This window comes from Muntiacus reevesi, chromosome 8 (assembly GCF_963930625.1).
Source record: "Muntiacus reevesi chromosome 8, mMunRee1.1, whole genome shotgun sequence".
NCBI classification, from domain to species: Eukaryota; Metazoa; Chordata; class Mammalia; order Artiodactyla; family Cervidae; genus Muntiacus; species Muntiacus reevesi.
Window position 1 is genome coordinate 36,225,221 of NC_089256.1, and position 20,243 is coordinate 36,245,463.

General features: G+C 41.3%; 1 pseudogene; it reads right to left on the reverse strand.

Moving 5' to 3' along the window:
• Positions 1–17,398: 17,398 nt before the first annotated feature.
• On the reverse strand, positions 17,399–19,344 carry LOC136172939 (nuclear receptor subfamily 2 group C member 2-like; annotated as a pseudogene).
• Between the last annotated feature and the right edge of the window lie 899 nt (positions 19,345–20,243).

Below are 20,243 nucleotides of genomic sequence, written 5' to 3' on the forward strand. Positions count from 1 at the left end.
GCTCCCTCTGGCGAGAAGAGTCTTCTTGATGGTTTGCCGGCTGAAGCAGTCAGCCCACTGTTCGGAGGCCGTTAAAGGGGTGGGGTTTTGCAGGCCGGAGTACTGGAGTGGGTAGGTCATTGCTTTCTCTCAGGGTCTTCCCGACCCAGGGCTCCCGCATTGCAGGCAGATTCCTTGCCTCCGAGCCACCAGGGAAGCTTCAGTTAAAGGGATATGCAAGCCGAAACAGAGAGGAGCTTTTGGAGTAACCGGATGGATTTTGTTAGGGAGGTTGCAGACCTCTGAAATATTCAGGTCCAGGTTCTTTCTCTTTGCCCGTCAGAAAATGGCAATAGCATCTGTTGAGTTACTTGCCCAGAAGCCTGGGAAAATCTTCCTGATTATTTATCATTCCTTAGCTTTTCCGTGTCCTATTGGTTACCCACTCCTGTCAATTCTACTTTCTAAGTATTTTTCAGGTCCAAACTGTTACAGCCAAACCAGAAATGAGTGAAGGGCCTCTGGCACATACCAGCTAAGAGTTAAACAATGTTGCTTGTTTCTTCAGCTGTTACTGCTAACAAACACTTGTAGCTGGACCTGTCCTTGACAAAGCGGATTGCTCTTTGACTCCGTGTAGATTATACTCTGCACCTGGCCTTTTTCTCCCCCGGTACTCTCTCGTCAGTTCAGTTCAGTGGCTCAATCGTGTCTGGCTCTCTTGTAGCATTCTGTATTTCAGAAAGAAGGTAATGGGCCTATAACTTTAGGGATACCTGTCGCAGCTGCTGAGTTGCCTGATGCTAACTGTGGCGTTTTGAAACTTTGCAAAAAAAAAAAAAAAAAAAAAGGCAGGACCTTCATGAGAATATAAAACCTCTCCTTATTCTTGAGAGAGGAGGGCACAATTCTTGAGGTGCTAGCCTTCTGCGATTCCCTTTCGCCTGGGAAAAATACTGAAGCTACTCTTTTCTGTTCCCTTGAAGCTCTGTCTCTGTATTTCTGTTTGGCTTTGGTGGACAAGGTTTTAGCAACCAAACCTATTTTCCATCCCCTAATCCAAGCAACTACCTAATTTCTTTATACGAATTGCACTGGTACTTGCTCTGACTGCAAACTCCATTGTTATATTGTCAGGGTGTTTTCTCCAAAACGTGGGCTCTGACCTTAAACAGATTTAAGCTTTCTTCATGTTAGTGTGACCTTACCACTCACATGTTAATGTCAGTGACGGCTTTGTAGCCAATCAGCTACAAACTAGTAAGTTTAATAATTATATTACTCTAAAAAAGTGGAAATTTTAGTAACTAATCATACAAAAATGAACTCATTCATTCATGCTTTATGAACTTGATCTGTGACTACTGAAAGCTAAGCTTCTAACGACATCTAGTTTGAAGACTCCTAATTCACCAGAAGAACTGATGCTTTTGAACTGTGGTGTTGGAGAAGACTCTTGACAGTCCCTTGGACTGCAAGGAGGTCCAACCAGTCCATCCTATAGGAGATCAGTCCTGGGTGTTCATTGGAAGGACTGATGTTGAAGCTGAAGCTGACTCATTTGAAAAACTGACTCATTTGAAAAGACCCTGATGCTGGGAAAGGTTGAAGGCAGGAGGAGAAGGGGATGACAGAGGATGAGATGGTTGGATGGCATCACTGACTCAATCGACATGAATTTGAGTAAACTCTGGGAGTTGGTGAAGGACAGGGAGGCCTGGTGTGCTGCAGTCCATGGGGCCACAAAGAGTCGGACACGACTGAGCGACTGAACCGAACTGAATTCCCAGTTTGTTTCTTGCTTAATGAAATATTCATATCAAGTAATGATGTCTGAATTTTCTTTTGAGAATACTTCTGTGTGCAGGTTCTATATCAGTACTCTATACCTGGGGCCCCAGGGGGTACTGACAGTGCTGAGAGGCCTTTCTGGTTCCTTTGGGACCAAACTTGCTTTGGATATAGAAGAGCAATGGTGTTCTATAAAATATGAATGACTGAGGAGTGCTATTATTTTCTAACTGTTTTCTAGCCACTCTGAAAATGATGTCATAGAAGGAAAATGAAAGATAGGACAACTCATAGTTTTCTTTCAATCTCTATTTATTAGTAAGCTGAAGGTAAGAAAGTGTTGGTAGAATGTGCACATATAAAGAACTATAAACAGTTTGGTCAGTCTTGTGTGGCATTTCTACTCTTCTGGTAAGAATGAAATGCATACGCATGTACAAGCTGTGAAATATGAATTGTGTGATTTTGGTGACTCTGCAAATGCAAGTTAAATGCTCTTATATTTGCATTTAAAACTAGCATTGTACAGACAACGATGAATGGTAACATTCATGCTGATGCTTGAAATTTTAAATTTTCCTTTACTTAGAATGACATTGTATGTCAAATGAAAATACACATTGAGAAATTGATGCAGATACTGTGGAAGAAAGGTAGAATCTTTATATACATGCAGGGGGATATACATGCACATATACAATGAACATAGGGGCTCATTAATCTTTTTAAATTAGTGGGTTTTTTCCTTAAGAAAGTACCAGAAGTGGAATTGCATGATCGTATGGTAGTTCTATTTTTAATTTTTTAAGCCACCTCCATACTGTTTTCCATAGTGACTGCACCAATTTACTTTCCCACCAACAGTGTCGGAGGGGTTCCCCTTCCTCCACATTCTCACTAGCACTTGTTATTTGTTCTGTTTTTGATGAGAGTCATTCTGACAGGTGCAAGGTGCTATCTCATTGTGGTTTTTATGTATTATTTCCCTGATGATTAGTAGTGTTGATCATCTTGTCATATGTCTGTTGGACATATGTATGTCTTCTTTGAGAAAATGTCTATTCAGGTCTTCTGCCCAATTTTTAATTGGTTTTTTTTGTAATATTGAGTTGTCTGGGTTCTTTGTATGTTTTAGATATTTACTCCTAATCAGATATGTCCTTTGCAAATATCTTCTCCCATTCAGCGTTGTTCAGTCACTAAGTCATGTCTGACTCTTTGCTACCTCATGGACTGCAGTACTCCAGGATTCCCTGTCCTTCAGTGTCTCCTAGAGATTGCTGAAACTCATGTCCATTGAGTTGATGATGCCATCCAACCATCTCATCCTCTGTCGCCCCTTTCTCCTCCTGCCCTCAATCTTTCCCAGCATCAGGGTCTTTTCCAATGAGTCGGCTCTTCACATCAGGTGGCCAAAGTATTGGAGCTTCAGCACCAGTCCTCCCATTCAGTAGGGTATATTTTCATTTAGTTTCCTTTGCTGTGCAGCAACTTTCAGTTTAGTTTTGAGTTTTCAGTTTAGGTTTTCAGATATAGTCATATTTATTTATTTTTGCTTTTCTTTTTCTTGCCTGAAGGAGATACATTTAAAAAAATCTTACTAAGACTGATGTCAAAGAGTGCACTGCCTATGTTTTCTTCTAGGAGTTTCAGATCTTACATTTTAAGTCTTTAATCCAGTTTCCATTTATTTTTGTATATAGTATGAAGAAGTCTTCTTTGTCTCTTTTTGAAGTTTTTGCTTAAAGTTTATTTTGTCTGCTGTAAGTATAGCTATCCTAACCTCCATGTGGCTTTTATTTGCATGGAATATCTTTTTCCACCCCTTTAATTTGTCATATATTAAAATTTCACCTTCTTAAAATATGTTTAATGGAATTATGATTGGCTAGACTTATCTAGAGCTTCCTAATTCTTTTCACTTATGCTGATACACTTTCTTTTAGTTTTTTAACATGTCTATGAAATGCTAATTAAGAAAATTTATTGAAGTATAGTTGATTTCTAATATATTAATTTCTCCTATTCAGCAAAGTAACTTAGTTATACATATACATATATTCTTCTTCATATTCTTCTCCATTATCGTGTGTCACAAGATATTGAATCTAGTTTCCTATGCTATATAGTAGGACCTTGTTTATCCATTCTATATATAATAGTTTGTATCTGCTAATCCCGAACTCTCAATCCATCCTGCCCCCTTGGCAACCACAAGTCTGTTCTCCATATCTGTGAGTTTGTTTTTGTTTTGTAGATAGGTTGATTTGTATCATATTTTAGATTCCATATGTAAGCAATATCATGTTTGTTTTTTCTCTGACTTACTTCACTTAGTTTTATAACCTCTAGGTCCATCCGTGTTGTTGCAAATGGCATTATTTCATTCTTTTTGACGGTTGAGTAATATTCCATTTTATATATGTACCACATTTTCTTTATCCACTCATCTCTTGATGGATATTTAGGTTGTTTCCATGTCTTGGCATGGAAGTACTATTGTAAATACTACTACTATGAACATAGGGACGCATGTGTCTTTTCAGATTAGAATTTTATCTGAGTATATGCCCAGGAGTCGGATTGCTGGATCATATGGCAACTCTATTTTTAGTTTTTTGAGGAAATTCCATACTGCTTTCCATAGTGACTGCACCAATTTACATTCCCACCAACAGTGTAAGAAGGTTCCCTTTTCTCCACACCCTCTCCAATTCTGATACTTTAAAAAATCCATAGTAAGAACATACACAAAACAATTTGAGTTCTGCAGTAATTAATCATAATAGAAAGTGGTTATTCCCCTTATCTCTTTTGTAAAGTATGTTATTCCTTCAAATATCAGGAATTACTTATTGCTATGGTTTGAATGTTTGTGTTCTCCCCAATTCATAGTTGAAATCCTAATGCCCGATGTGATGGTATTGGGAAATGGGGGTCTCTGAGAGAAGACAGAGCCCTTATGAGTAGGATTAACGTGCTCACAAAAGAGACCCCACAGAGCTCCCTAACCCTTGCCACCATGTGAGGACACAGCAAGAAGCCTGTCTATGAACATGGAAGTTCTCATGAAACATAGACTCTGCCGTGATCCTGGACTTCCCAGCCTCCAGAACTATGAAAAATAAACTTCTGTTGTTTATAAGCCCCCCAAGAATGTAATGTTTCATTATGGCAGTTTGATTAGACTAACACATTTAAGTGAAATAATTTATGGTATACTGATGTGTCGTGTCCAACTCTTTGTGACCTCATGGACTGTAGCCGACCAGGCTCCTCCGTCCATGGAATTTTCCAGACAAGAGTACTGGAGTGGGTTGCCATTTCCTTCTCCAGGGGATCTTCCCCACCAAGGGATCAAACCTGGGTCTCCTGCATTGCAGGCAGACAGACGCTTTACCCTCTAAGCCATCAGGGAAGCCCCATAGTATACTGATAGTATTCTATAAATAAAGATGAAAAGGTATACATAGGATTGTGGACAATTAGGTAACAGTTACTTCATAACTAAGAAATGTAACAAATTTATAAGATTATATGGAAATAAATATTGCCAAGTGAGAATTAGAAAATGAATGTTACTAGTCGAGGAAACTGTTAAACACAAAGGCAGAGACTGCTCTTGGCTACCTGATACTCCTCTCTTAATGATTGAACCTCGGTGCTGTGCTGTGCTTAGTAGCTCAGTTGTGTCAGACTCTTTGAGACCCTGTGGACTGTAGCCTGCTAGGCTCCTCTGTCCATGGGGATTGTCCAGGCAAGAATAGTGGAGTGGGTTGCCATGCCCTGCTCCCAGCCCATGGATCGAAACCAGATCTCCTGCATTGCAGATGGATTCTTTACCATCTGAGCCACCAGGGAAGTTCATCTGAACTTTTCCATTGTTGAAGTAGCAATGTGCTCAGCTATAAAGAGCATTTAAAATCTCCCTGTCACAGAAATACCTAATGTGAGTGGAAGTCCTTATATGGGAAACTATGTAAGTTCTATAACCTATTTTCTTAAACTTCTATCTTAAGAGAGTCTAAATTTTAAACCAGGTAGAGCAAAAAGGGTTTCATCTCTCATGCTGCATTTCATCTTGCTGTAATCACTTGTATCAATGTCTGTCTTTTCTAAAATGTGTACACTCTCTGAAGACAGGGGCTGATTATCTTGTTTTACAGTGGAACTCAGAAGAGGCAGAGAATAAATATTTGTTGCATGAACAAATGAATGAATGAAGCGATAACTATCTGAATTTTGTGTTGAGAAGGATTCTGAGTTATTATTTTACTTAAGGGAAATAATGTCATTACCCATTTGTTAGGACTGTCATAGGCATGTGTCATTTTCATTAGGGCTTTAGGTTGTAAACACAAGTCACTAACATTATGCTATTTTATTGCAAAGTTTGATTTTGTGTTATATGTTGATGTAATAACCATTAAAGGAATAATAAAACATTAAAGTTGGAATAAAACTGGTTTGTTTAGTTCAATCTCCTTCAAATTGTAGATCTGGGAAATTAAGTGCTTTATTGAAAGTCTCACAGCTTCTTGAAGTGATTTCTTGTATTTCTTCTCCCACATGTTGCTGCCTCACCTTATTAGCCCCTTCATCTCCGTAATTTAACTACCAGTTAGAGTCACTTGGCAGTTATTTCAGCACAAGGGAGAGACAGAGAAAACAAAATGTTAGAGGTTATTTTGAAATTACATGAAAAGTCCTGAAACTATGAAGTTTCAGTTCCTCTCCTTTTCCAATACCCTCTCACTCCAATTTTTGTAAAGTGAAATTAAGTGCACAACTTACTATTGGTAAGTTTTTCTTTTCACTTTTTTAACTTTCTGAATCACATACACTCAATTCTATCCATTTTTGATGAGAAGCATGGTTATTCAACTTTTGTTTCTGTTACACAAAATATTCTAGAGTATTTACATTTTGGCTTATCCTTAGAAATTTTAATTTCATTTAATGTTGTTACTTTATAATTTCTTTTGGAAAACCTTTCATCCGATAAATACTATCTTTTTTGTCCTACAAACCACTGAAAGACTATAGACATTTGGACTGAGAAAAGGTCAGTTTTTTTTCTTTTTTTTAGATTGAAGTAAGTATAGTTTATTGACAATGTGTTTGTTTCAGGTGTCCAGCAAAGTAATTCAGTTATACATATATTCTTTTTAAAATCCTTTTCCATTGTAGATTATCACAAAGTATTCAGTATAGTTCCCTGTGTTATACAGTAGGTCCTTTGGTTATATTATATGTATAGTAGTGAGTGTGTATTAATCCCAAACTGCTACTTTATCCCTCCATTCCCACCCCAAGAAAAGGTCAGTTTTTACTAAGATGGTACCATGTGTCAGAGTAAGGGAGGGGCCGACAGAAAGATGCAAACAGCAAAACAGGTATGACAACCAGAATATGGTGTTTAGAATAGGCAAGAGATACCCACACACTTGTGAAACCTCACACTATTTTTTAGATTATCTATGGGAGTGCTATTATATGAGCATGGCTAGCTACACCAAAAAGTATACTGGCCTCATGTACAATGTGAAATAACAGGAAAAAAAATGCTGACATTATTTTCCAGCATTTTTGTGTTGTAAATATTGTTTTGCTCAAAGAGAAATGCAGTGTTTCTTTTCTTTCTTTTTTTTTTAAGATGGAGGCTAATTACTTCACAACATTTCAGTGGGTTTTGTCATACATTGACATGAATCAGCCATAGAGTTACACGTATTCCCCATCCCGATCCCCCCTCCCACCTCCCTCTCCACCCGACTCCTCTGGGTCTTCCCAGTGCACCAGGCTCGAGTACTTGTCTCATGCATCCCACCTGGGCTGGTGATCTGTTTCATCATAGATAATATACATGCTGTTCTTTCGAAACATCCCACCCTCACCTTCTCCCACAGAGTTCAAAAGTCTGTTCTGTACTTCTGTGTCTCTTTTTCTGTTTTGCACATAGGGTTATCATTACCATCTTTCTAAATTCCATATATATGTGTTAGTATGCTGTAATGTTCTTTATCTTTCTGGCTTACTTCACTCTGTATAATGGGCTCCAGTTTCATCCATCTCATTAGAACTGATTCAAATGAATTCTTTTTAACGGTTGAGTAATATTCCATGGTGTATATGTACCACAGCTTCCTTATCCATTCATCTGCTGATGGGCATCTAGGTTGCTTCCATGTCCTGGCTATTATAAACAGTGCTGCAATGAACATTGGGGTGCACATGTCTCTTTCAGCTCTGGTATCCTCAGTGTGTATGCCCAGAAGTGGTATTGCTGGGTCGTATGGCAGTTCTATTTCCAGTTTTTTAAGAAATCTCCACACTGTTCTCCATAGTGGCTGTACTAGTTTGCATTCCCACCAACAGTGTAAGAGGGTTCCCTTTTCTCCACACCCTCTCCAGCATTTATTGCTTGTAGACTTTTGGATAGCAGCCATCCTGACTGGTGTGTAATGGGACCTCATTGTGGTTTTGATTTGCATTTCTCTAATAATGAGTGATGTTGAGCATCTTTTCATGTGTTTGTTAGCCATCTGTATGTCTTCTCTGGAGAAATGTCTGTTTAGTTCTTAGGCCCATTTTTTGATTGGGTCATTCATAATTTCAGACTTTGGTCATGATTTAGTATAAAGTTATAAAAACAAAATATGGTTGACTCAGGACACTTGTAGATTATCCTATTAAACTGCCTCAGTGGTAGGACATTAAATAGTATATTATTCCTTTAAAGGTGCTCACATGCTTACTTGCTCAGTCGTGTCTGACTATTTGCAACCCTATGGACTGTAGCCCACCAGACTCTCTGTCCACGGGGTTTTCAAGGCAAACATACTGCAGTGGGTTGCCATTTCCTTTTCCAGGGGATCTTCTAGATCCAGGGATAGAATCCATGTTTCCTGCACTGCAGACGGATTCTTTACTGCTGAGCCACTGGGGACGCCTGGTAGTATCTTGGGGCATACTAAATCGAATTCCAGGCATAAAGGGTTACAGAACTGGAACTGTGAATTGCAAGGGTTCTTAAGTAGTACCTGGTCCACAACCTTCACCTGAGGAACTCAGACGTAGCTAAGTAAGTGTGGCCCCAAATCTACGAAATAGATTCGAGGGCTAAATGTTTAACAGCAACTCTCGTTTTGAACTCTCAAGTTTTTCTTACAATGCCAGTTGAGTTATGTAACAACTGTTACCTGTAAAAACCATTTTTTTCTTCCCTCTAGAAATTTAGGAATTCGGTTCTTTGCCGGGGTGTATTAAAGCCTTCTTTTAAATTCTGAAGTTGACTCTCAAGGCCCTACGTGTTAACGCCTCGTGCTCACACCTTGTCCTTTCACAGGTGTAATCTGTTTGCCATCTCCCAAGTTTGAGAACACTAATGTTCTAGAAACTTGGGTTTGAGCCTGGGTCTGATCCCTGCGTTGGGAATATCCCCCTGAGAAGGGAATGGCCCACTCCAGTATTCTTGTCCGGAGAATTCCACTGACAGAGGAGTCTGGCGGGTTGCAGAGTGGGACATACTGAGCCACCAACACTTTCACTGTTCACAGTAATTAGCGGCCCTGAAATTGGCTCCATCTCCTGTAAGCGCTTCTTATGCACCCTCCCCCAGCCTCTGGCTCTTCCTCCTCGTTCTCACACCCTAACCCTCCCGACAAGTCCGTTTCTCGGAATCCAAGGAAGAGTGTAAAGGTGGATGAGGACCCTGAGGTTATGACAACAAGAGTCCTGTCTTTGGGCGGACCCCTGGTTTGGGAGATTGCAGTTCATCTCTTCATCTCACCGAAACAGTAAAGTCGTCTTCCGGCAACCTCTGCGGGCCCTTCCCGGTGTGTGCCTTTCAACAGTGGTCGGCAAACCCTGTCAGGTTGGAAGAATGGACCTGTGCCCAGAGGGAAGGTAAGTTTTATCTAACGTAAGAGACTGACTGAGACCGTCGGATACTGAAGCTCTTTCACTGGGGAACTTAGTAAAAACAGGCACGGACCTTACTGTGCCTCCACGACTTGCCTTCTTTCTCGTGTTTATTAGTTCTCTGAGTAGTTCTGATATTTATCAAATTCTTTGTTGTTGTTTAGTGACTAAGTTGAGTCCGGCTCTTTGTGACCCCATGGAGTGAAGCCTGCCAGGTTCCTCTGTCCGTGAGATTGCCCAGGTAAGAATACTAGAGTGGGTTGCCATTTCTTTTAGGGGATCTTCCCCACCCAGGGATGGCATTCTGCAGGCTCTTGAATTGCAGGGGAATTCTTTTACCACTGAGCCACCAGGGAAGCAAGTGCACATAAATCCCCTGTGGGTTTTGTTGAAATGCAGCTTCTGGCTCAGTATATTTGAGGTTAGGCCCCAGATTCTGTATTTTTAACAAGTTCCCAGGTGTTGCTTATTTGTTGCTGATCTACGGAGCACACTTTGAGGAGCAAAACTCTTAAGACACTGATTGGCAAACACTGCATTGGGATCACCTGGGGATAGTGAGAATTACCTTCTAGAGCCATCCCTGGATATCTTGATTAGGTGAGTAGAGAGATGCAGTGATGCTAAGACACTAGGGATTTTTAAAAGCTTCCAAGTGATTCAGCCAAATCTGAGAACCAGTGAGATAAGCCACTGATTCTAGGGCATCTGGTGTCTTCGGCTACTCTTCCTCTTGACCACTTGGGTTCTAAACCCTTTTTGGAGACTGATCTACCTTCCTGCCTCCACCTGGAAACAGATTTATTCCATTTGAAAGTAGATTGGAGGTATGGTTCTCCTACCACTTAAATCTCACTCCTGGGCATATACCCAGACAAAACTATAATTAGAAAAGATACCTCATGTACCTCAGTGTTCATAGTAATACTGTTTACAATAGCCAAGCTATGGAAGCATGTCCATCAACAGAGGATTGGATAAACAAGATGTGGTACATATATACAATAGAATATCACTCAGTCATAAAAAGAATGAAAATTGCAGCAACATGGATGAACCTAGAGATGATCGTACTAAGGCAGAGAAAGGAAAATACCATAGGATATCCCTTATATGTGGAATCTAAAATACAAATACAGGTGCCCGAGAGCTGATTGGTTAAAGATGCCAGAGTAGAAGGGCGTGTGCTCATCTCTTCCTGAGAGAGCACCCAAATCACAACTAGCTGTTGAACAACCATGGACAGGAGGATGCTGGGATGCCTCCCATCCAGAGGCAAAGGAGAAGCTGCAACCAGATGGTAGGAGGGGCACAATCATAATAAGGTCAAATCCCATACCTGGCAAGTGAGCGATCCACAAACTAAAGAACAGTAATGTCAAAGAAGTTCTTCCACTGTTGTGAAGGTTCTGAGACCCACATCAGGTTTCCCAGCCTAGGGATACAGGCAAAGGGACTAGGAGCCCCCAGGGGATCTGATGTTGAAGGCCAGTGGGATTGGATTACAGGACTGGGGGAAATGAGACTTCAGTCTTGGAGGGTACACACAGAATCTTGGGCTCACTAGGACCCAGGGGGAAAGGAGCAGTAACCCCACAGGAGACTGAAGCCCATGTCCCTGCTGGTGGTGGAGAGTCTCCTGAAGAGGTGTGGGTTGGCAGTGGTCTGCCACATGGATGGTGGTACTGGCAGCTGCAGTCCTGGGAGCTACCCACTGGTGGGAACCCTACTGGAGGATGCCATTAGCCCTACCATAGATCCTGTAGACTCCAGGGCGGGGTTGCCTCAGGTCAAAACACCAAGGTAGGATGCGAAAGAATTTATAAAGCAGAAACAGGCTCACAGAGGAAGAGAACAGACTTGTGGTTTTGAAGGGGAAGGGGTGGTAGGGGAGGGTTGGATTGGGAGTTTAGGGTTGGCAGATGCAAACTGTTATATGTGTGCTGTGGTTTGTCACTCACTCGTGTCCGACTCATTGCAGCCCTATGGACTGTAGCTGCCAGGCTTCTCTGGCCATGGGATACTCCAGGCAAGAGTACTGGAGTGGGTTGCCATGTCTTCATCCAGGGGATCTTCCAAGCCCAAATAACAAACTCATGTCTCCTGCATTGGCAAGAAAGTTCTGTACCACTAGCAACCATCTGAGAAGCCCTCAACTATTATATAGGATGGATAAACAACAAGGTCCTACTATGTAGCATGGGAAACTATGTTCAGTATCCTGTGATAAACCTTAATAGAAAAGGATATGAAAAAGAATGTGTATATATATATAATATATATAGCTGAGTCACTTTGCTGTCCAGCAGAAATTAACACAACGTTGTAAATCAACTATGAAAAGTGAAAGTGAAAGTCGCTCAGTCATGTCCAGCTCTTTGCAACCCCATGAACTGTAGCCCACCTGACTCCTCTGCCCATGGTGTTCTCCAGACAAGAATAGTGGAGTGGGTTGCCATTCTCTTCTCCACAGGATCTTCCCGACTCAGGGATCGAACACAGGTCTCCCACATTGCAGGCAGATTCTTCACCATCTGAGCCACCAAGTAGAGCAGAAATTAACACAGCATTGTAAATCAACTGTACTTCAATAAAATTTTAAAAAACCTTATGTATTTTCTAGGGAAAAAATGACCTCTTACATGCTTCAGCACAATGATCAAAATCAGAAAATTTTACACTGATACAATACTGTTACCTAATCTACAACTTGTATGCAAATTTCATCAATTATTGTATTAACATTTTTTACAGATCTTCTCCAGTTCTTAATCCATCTAGAAGTACTGTTAGTTTGTTCCTCAAGATTCAGTTAACTCCTTTGCTATTTTAAAGCCAGAGCAAGATGGCTGTCATCACTTCCCAAACTGACAAAAGACAAAGTTAATAGGGTTTTTTGCCTTTTAAAATATAGCTTTATCTGTGTTATTTTGCCCACTTGCTATCAAGGCCTTCACACATTAAAGAGGCCACAAATAAATTTTCTTTCACTTCTGTTCCAGCCTACATTTCCTCCTGTAATGACTGTCTTTGCATACAGGACTCTTCAGTTGGTGTCAAAATAGGTGGGTCTCACCTATTTGCTTCTCAAATAGCACATCCACTGGACGCCTAAAGCATGATCCATAAATGGAAATACTGATAAACTGTACCTCATCGAAATAAAAAAAACTTTGGCCCTGTGAAAGATCCTGTTAAAAGGATTTTAAAAAGCTACTGACTGGGAGAAATATGTTTACAAACCACTCATGATTGACTGAATAATGGCTACTTAAAAATATCAAGTCCTGATGCCTGGAACATGTAAATGTTATTTTATTTGGAGAAAGGGTCTTTGTTGATGTAATTAAACTAAGGCTTTTGAGATAAGGGCATTATTTAGGTTATCCAGGTGGGCCCTAATGCTAACACAATTTTCCTTGTAAGAAAAAGGCTGAGGGAAATTTGACAAATACATACAGAGAAGAGACGCCAGCATGAAGACAGAGGCAGAGACTGGAGTGATGCAGCCACCAGGGAAACAAGCAGAGGAGACCAGGTGAGGAGAGAGCAGAGAGAGCGAGCAGGGGCCACAAGCGCCGGACTGCCCACAGCCACTGGAGGCTGGAGGAGCAGAAAATGGCCTTTCTTCCAGGGGGAGAGCAACCCTGCTGACAGCTTCCCATTGAGCTTCATGTATCCAAAACTGCCAGGGAGTACATTTCCATTGTTTTAAGACACACTGTTGGTGGTGATTTGCTCCATCAGCCCTGGGAAGCTAATACAACATCTGTCCAACAAAGGACTAGTGTTTTATTTTTTAATTTTTAAAATTTTCATTGGCTTGTAGTTGATTAACAATGCTGTGTTAGTTTCAGATGTACAATACGTGAATCAGTTATACATATATCCCCTCTTTTTCACATTCTTTTCCGAAATAGGTCATTACAGAATATTGAGTAGAGTTTCTGTGTTATATAGTAGAAGGACTAGTATTTTAAACAATGAAAGAACATCACAAACTCAACAGTAAAACTCAGTCTGATTAGAATGAGCACAAACATACACAGACATTTCACTGACAAGGATAAACAGATGGCAGAGAAGCACAAAAAAGGGTGTTTAACAAGACTATCCATCAAGGAAATGCCAATTGAAACAAAAAATGGTACAAATGTATTTACAAAATAGAGTTTCAGATATAGGAAACACATTTATGGTTATTAGGAGGAAAGGAGGAGGGATAAATTGGGAGTTTGGGATTGGCATAAACACACTACTACATGTAGTAGTACATGTACTACATGTACTATTGATACATATAACAACTTGGATGAATCTCCAAGAAATTATGTTGAGTGAAAAAAGTTAATCCCAAAAGGTTACCTCATGTATGATCTTAACTTACGTAACATTTTTTAAATAGCAGAATTTTGAAATAGAAGGCAAAGTAGCGATTGCCACTAAATAGAAAAGAGGATTGGGAGGGGTGGGAAGGTGGGTGTGATTATAAAAGCACAACATGAAGGGTCCTCATGATTTACCTTTTTTTTTTTTCCTTAAAAAATAAATAACAACTTTATTAAGTTATAATTCACATACCATAAATTTGCCCATTTACAGTGTATACAGATCTGTGTTTTTTAAGATATTCACAAATATTTGCAATGATTCTCACAATCAATTTTAGAACATTTTTGTCATTCTGAAATTAAACCCTGATAACTACTAAAAGTCATTCCCTACTTTCCAGCCACTTTGCCCATGGTCATAGTCAAACACTAATCGATTTTCTGTGTCTATATATTAGGAAACTATGATCTCATAGGTGCAGAGCAACTAAACCTGGGCACTGTGGAGCCTGTGCTGCAACTACTGAGCCTGTGTGTCACACTAGAGAATTTGTGTGCCATAGTGAAAGATTCCACGTGATGCAACAAAGATCTTGTGTGCCACAACTAAGACCCGACACAACAAAATAAATAAAGATAAGTAGTAAAGCATGCAAGGTGACAAGAATACACAGAAGAACTATACAAAAAAGATCTTCATGGCCCAGATAACCACGACGGTGTGATCACTCACTTAGAGCCAGACATCCTGGAATGAGAAGTCAAGTGGACCTTAGGAAGTATCTCTACCAACAAAGCTAGTTGAGGTGATGGAATTCCAGTTGAGCTATTTGAAATCCTAAAAGATAATGCTGTGAAAGTGCTGTGTTCAATATGCCAACAAATTTGGGAAACTTAGCAGTAACCACAGGACTGGAAAAGGTCAGTTTTCATTCCAATCTCAAAGAAGGGCAATGCCAAAGAATGCTCAAACTACCGCTGAATTGCACTCATCTCACATACTAGTAAAGTAATGCTCAAAATTCTCCAAGCCAGGCTTCAACAGTATGTGAACCATGAACTTCCATGTGTTCAACCTGGATTGAGAAAAGGCAGAGGAACCAGAGATCAAATTGCCAACATCTGCTTGATCATTAAAAAGCAACAGAATTCCAGAAAAAACATCTACTTCTGTTTTATTGATTATGCCAAAGCCTTTGACTGTGTAGATCACAACAAACTGTAGAAAGTTCTTTAAGAGGTGGAAATGCCACACTATCTTACCTGCCTCCTGAGAAATGTGTATGCCGGTCAAGAAGCAAGAGTTAGAACAAGACATGGAACAACAGACTGGTTCCAAATCAGGAAAGGAGTACATCAAGGCTGTATATTGTCACCTTGCTTTATTTAACTGATATGCAGAGTACATCATGTGAAATGCAGGGCTGGATGAAGCACAAGCTAGAATCAAGATTGCCAGGAGAAATATCAATAACCTCAGATATGTAGATGACACCACCCTTATAGCATAAAGTGAAGAACTAAAGAGGCTCCTGATGAAAGTGAAAAAGCTGGCTTAAAACTCAACATTCAGAAAACAAGGATCATGGCATCCAGTCCCATCACTTCATAGCAAATAGATGGGGAAACAATGGAAACAGTGACAGACTTTATTTTCTTGGGCTCCAAACACACTGCAGATGGTGACTGCAGCCATGAAATTAAAAGTTGCTTGCTCCTTGGAAGAAAAGCTATGACCAACCTAGACAGCATATTAAATGCAGAGACATTACTTTTGCCAACAAAGGTCTGGCTAGTCAAAGCTATGGTTTTTCCAGTAGTCATGTATGGATGTGAGAGTTGGACTATAAAGAAAGCTGAGCACTGAAGAATTGATGCTTTTGAACTGTGGTGTTGGAGAAAACTCTTGAGAGTCTCCTGGGCTGCAAGGAGATCCAACCAGTCCATTCTAAAGGAAATCAGTCCTGAATATTCATTGGAAGGACTGAAGCTGAAACTCCAATACTTTGGCCACCTGATGTGAAGAACAGATTCACTGGAAAAGACCCCGATGGTGGGAAAGATTAAAGTCAGGAGGAGAAGGGGACAACAGAGGATGAGGTGGTTGGATGGCATCACTGAGTCAATGGACATGAGTTTGAGCAAGCTCTGGGAGTTGTTGATGGACAGAGAAGCTTGGCATGCTGCAGTCAATGGGGTCACAAAGATTCAGACATGACTGAGTGATTGAACCAAAGCATGCAAGAGTTCTAGTGTAGTTTTACATACTTTGCTTATTTCAACTTGTAGTATTGATTTTTATTTCCACTAAATGCTTAATCATAATGGCAAGGGTAAGTGAAAATTTGGTAAGTAGGAATAATTTTAGGGGCAGTACTTTAAAAAATGTATCTACATGTTTGAATATAGTCTAATTAATATATAATAAGTAAAAGCATAGGTTATCTAACTACTTGAAATTTTAAAATCAGATCTTGTCTAAATTTTACTTTTGCTAAAGAACAGCTGTTCTTAATAGGCAATAACTGCTTTTGTAAATATAATGAGAAAACCATCATAAACAATATTAATGCAAATTATTATAAGTATGAGGCAAAAGGGCTTATAATCCTTTGGCTTTATTCTTCTTTGGAAGAGGTCAGGGGAATATTGGCTTAAATTCTGTCATCCTTATCTACTTACTTTACTGTGTTCTTAAAAACAGTATTCATAAAACTTCTAAGGTGACAAGTTGAGCATTCAATGAAATGTTAATGGCAAATTATTTGCAAATGTCTATCGTAAGGTGTTTAAAAAATGATTTGGAATTTACCATGGAATGTAAGGATTCTTTGGGCTTCACTGGTGCTTCAATGGTAAAGAAGACATAGGTTCTATCCCTGGGTCAGGCAGATTCCCTGGAAAAGGAAATGGCAATGCACTCCAGTATTCTTGCCTGGGAAATCTCATGGACAGAGGAGCCTGGTGGGCTACAAGTCCATGGGGTCCCAAAAGAGTCAGACACAACTTGGCAACTAAACAGCAATAACAGCAAATAAGGCGGCTTTGTTTTTCAAGAGCCTTATCTTAAAAGTTTTCTTTAATACTAGTCTCTGACATTATAAAATTTTTGTTTTTTTGTGCTTTGACAATTTCTAAATACAAACTGAGTTAAAAGATTGTTCCAGAAATCTGCTGCTTCATCAGAAGGCATTCGAACATTTCTTACAGCAGGAAAGAATCCTATTAGTCTTTTAGTTGCTAATGTATGAATCATAACAGTTAAGAAAAAAACAGGTGGAAAATGACTAATATGCTGGAAATATTTGCATGTACAGAATACCACTGCTTCATTCTCTCTGTGTCTGAGCTGGGAGGGTCCCTGTGCTTCTTTCTCAGCAGGTGTGTGGTGTGCTCTGTAGATTGGCATCAGTGACCTGGCCGTTATGCTCGGCCATTTGCTTAAAGAAGTAAGGGATTATACTGTCTATGGAAGCATTGCCCATGTGATCAGTAAAAAGCGCTCTTTGGTTATGTTAGTGCTCATCAGCCTGAGTGCCCACAGGGGTTGAGGATTTGGGTCAGTCAGTAGGTGTCTTCCAAGTGGGTTTTCTGAACACAATCCTCCAACTCCATCTATGGCTTCCTTCAAATTTTAAAATCTGGCTTGTGCTGGCCAAATCTGGATTAGTTCAGTTCAGTCGCTCAGTCGTATCTGACTCTTTGCAGCCCCTTGGACTGCAGCACACCAGGCCTCCCTGTCCATCATCAACTCCCAGAGCCAACTCAAACTCATGTTCATCGGGTCGGTGATGCCATCCAACCATCTCATTCTCTGTTGTCCCCTTCTCCTCCTGCCGCCAATCCCTCCCAGTATCAGGGTCTTTTCCAGTGAGTCAGTTCTTTGCATCAGGTGGCCAAAGTACTAGAGTTTCAGCTTCAGCATCAGTTCTTTCAATGAATATTCAGGACTGATTTCCTTTAGAATGGACTGGTTGGATCTCCTTGCAGTCCAAGGGATTCTCAAGAGTTTTCTCCAGCACCACAGTTCAAAAGCATCAATTCTTCGCTGCTCAGCTTTCATTATAGTCTGACTCTCACATCCATACAGGACTACTGAAAAAACCATAGCTTTGACTAGGCAGACCTTTCTTGGTAAAGTAATGTCTCTGCTTTTTAATATGCTGTCTAGGTTGGTCATAGCTTTTCTTCCAAGGAGCAAGCGACTATTAATTTCATGGCTGCAGTCACCATCTGCAGTGATCTTGGAGCCCCCAAAATAAAGTCTGTCACTGTTTCCATTGTTTCCCCATCTATTTGTCATGAAGTGATGGGACCAGATGCCATGATCTTAGTTTTTTGAATGCTGGATTAAAAAACCTGGATGCTGGGGACTGAAGAGAGCTATAGCTGGAAGATATGCACACTCATAGCCGTCTATACCCAGCTTTGCTCTTCTGTTACATGGCTCCTGAAACTCCCAGGTGTGCTCCATGACTGACTTCATCCACTCGCCAGAAGGTTTATCTTCCTGGATATTGTTTTGCAGCTGATTGACTATGGGCACAGGGTAGTGGGAGGCTTATGTTCTGGGCCAGGCCAGGGTTGAAGAGCTCATTTCAGCAGGCTGGCACCAGGCTGGTTCCGCAATCCTGTCCAAGTGTCTGAAGGGCTAGGATTAACCTAGCTCAGTGCACAGAGTGGAAAAACAGGCAGAAGTAGACTTGAGAGATAGTGCACGTTGAGGTACTCTGGAATTGGGCTGGTCACATGATGTGAATGCTTCAAAGAAGGAGGGCTTTGGCCCCAGTGATGAGTGTGAACTGGTCTCTAATGATGACATAGATGTTCCCTCCTCCGCTGCCATCTGTCTCACCTGCTAGGCTTGGAGGTGAGGAGCTGTCTGAGTTTTTCAGTGTTTTAGCTAAAGTATCACAAGTGAGTGATCTCACTTGCCGACTGATGCTCCTGGGATTTTTCTGAAGCATCACCACTGATAAGGGATTCACTTCAGTTGACAAAGGAGGTTACTTCATTTGCCGGTGTGCTCAGATCTGGCTTGTTTCAGCCCTGGAATCCACAGTTAGGTGAAGGGTACCATCCTCGTGTATGAGGAGCTGCCCTCAGTTCACAAGCATCCTGGATCAAGTCCTGTTTGTCTTGTTCCCCTGTATCTGCCAGGAGTGTGGGAGTGGCAGTCAGAGGGTTTCTCAGAGCCTTCTGGCTGAAGGTTTTTGTCAGTTTCAGCAGCACAGCTGCTTGGTTTCTCCCTTTGCACCTCAAAGGGCTTCTGTTCACCAGTCCCAGACTCTTGGTTTATCCCTCCGCCTTCAGTCACCATAAGTTGTCTGTGAGCCCGGGAACTTTGATCTTGTACATCCACAGAGCAGCATTCATGGATGACGCTTGTGGTTCACTCCCTGTATGTGGGCAAAGTGTAATTTCCTGCACATGGCTTTCTTCTTCATCAGATTCTACGTGTAGCACAGAGTATGCAGCAAGGTCTTGTACACAGTAGACCTGTCACAGAGTTTAGGGGTACTCTGACTGTCAATAGGTATTTCATTAAATGCCGGTCAGTGTCTGAGGGCTGTTGCTATGGGGAGACGTGCCACAATGGTATTCAAGAACCTTATTTCAGGGACTTCCCTGGTGGCCCAGTGGTTAGGAACCTGCCTGCCAGTGCAGGGGACATGGGTTCAATCCCTGGTCTGGGAAGATCCCACGTGCCATGGAACAACTAAGCCTGTGAGCCACGGCTGTTGAGCCTGTACTCCAGAGCCCGGGAGCCAGGCCTGCTGAACCCTCGTGCTGCACCTTCTGAAGCCCGGGTTCTTGCCTCCTGAAGCCAGGGCGCCACACCAAGAGTGGCCCCCGCTCGCTGCCCTCAGAGTGGCTGTGCAGGCGTCCGTGTCAGCTGCTGCGCCTTCTGCACAGAACCGGCAGTTCCTCCCCTCCCACCTCTGCCCCTGGTCCCACGGGTGACGGGTCCTCTGTGACAGACACGGCTGCAGACTGAGACGCACATTGTAGTCTTCGGCATCATTTTCAGATTTGGGGGAAGTTGTGTGTCATGTGAAAGAAGGAAGCAAAGACTCCTTTGATCAGTGGAAGAACTCCTTTTGCTTCTGCTCCCTCCCTTTGCTCCTTGGTGGGGCTTCTTATCCCTTCTCCATCGTTCTGCTGACTGTTGTGATTGTGTGACAACCTATGGCTTTTTCATCTATTTTTCAGCGTGGC